The 1,096-nt window shown below is 48.4% G+C and overlaps 2 non-coding genes across 2 annotated transcripts in view; both read right to left on the reverse strand.

Annotated features, from left to right (window-relative positions):
* Positions 1-70, reverse strand: part of LOC127141881 (5S ribosomal RNA) — a 119-nt gene extending 49 nt beyond the window's left edge. The window contains exon 1 of the ribosomal RNA XR_007812389.1: positions 1-70. This exon is cut by the window's left edge and continues 49 nt beyond it. This is a non-coding gene — a ribosomal RNA (5S ribosomal RNA).
* A 497-nt stretch (positions 71-567) lies between these two features.
* On the reverse strand, positions 568-686 carry LOC127141882 (5S ribosomal RNA). Its single transcript, XR_007812390.1, has one exon. It is a non-coding gene; the product is annotated as a 5S ribosomal RNA (ribosomal RNA).
* Between the last annotated feature and the right edge of the window lie 410 nt (positions 687-1,096).

The following is a 1,096-nucleotide window of genomic DNA, read 5'->3' on the forward strand; positions in this document are numbered from 1 at the left end:
CAGGCCCGACCCTGCTTAGCTTCCGAGATCAGACGAGATCGGGCGCGCTCAGGGTGGTGTGGCCGTAAGCCACAGCGGCTGCTGAAGACAGACCCTTTATACGTGCCAAAATAACACTGGCAGATCTGGTTATTTCACATAGCAATCAACAATAATGGGGATTTTCTCTAACAGTCAACAGCAAAACTAAGAAATAACTACTCCACCCAACAAGAATTTTCCGTATGGCCTGATCAAACATTTGGCTCTGTTCCAAGTCCATTTTCGTCCGAAATTGCTCAAAACGTACATCGGTGAGCCCACACGTCCTTGTGGACGACGTATTGGGTCATTGTGCCCAAAACCCAGACTGCGCTCATTCATTCGGCAGCAGTGCAGACTTTACAGAGGTGACTTTCCAGCGCCTAATACCCGATTGCCGAAAGCGACGTGACATAAAAACAGAAGTGCAAAACAGAGCGTGAAATACAGGCTGCAAAATAAAAGTAGTTTGGGCGTGCCCTGTCTCAACTACAGAGGAAGCGGCATTCTGCTGCTGTAAGATAGGCAGGAAAAGATGGGGACAAAAGCTTACGGCACCTGGTATTCCCAGGCGGTCTCCCATCCAAGTACTAACCAGGCCCGACCCTGCTTAGCTTCCGAGATCAGACGAGATCGGGCGCGCTCAGGGTGGTGTGGCCGTAAGCCACAGCGGCTGCTGAAGACAGACCCTTTATACGTGCCAAAATAACACTGGCAGATCTGTTATTTCACATAGCAATCAACAATAATGGGGATTTTCTCTAACAGTCAACAGCAAAACTAAGAAATAACTACTCCACCCAACAAGAATTTTCCGTATGGCCTGATCAAACATTTGCTCTGTTCCAAGTCCATTTTCGTCCGAAATTGCTCAAAACGTACATCGGTGAGCCACACGTCCTTGTGGACGACGTATTGGGTCATTGTGCCCAAAACCCAGACTGCGCTCATTCATTCGGCAGCAGTGCAGACTTTACAGAGGTGACTTTCCAGCGCCTATACCCGATTGCCGAAAGCGACGTGACATAAAACAGAAGTGCAAAACAGAGCGTGAAATACAGGCTGCAAAATAAAA

The sequence above is a fragment of the Lates calcarifer genome, unplaced genomic scaffold (assembly GCF_001640805.2).
Source record: "Lates calcarifer isolate ASB-BC8 unplaced genomic scaffold, TLL_Latcal_v3 _unitig_5774_quiver_870, whole genome shotgun sequence".
In the NCBI taxonomy this organism is placed as follows: Eukaryota; Metazoa; Chordata; class Actinopteri; family Centropomidae; genus Lates; species Lates calcarifer.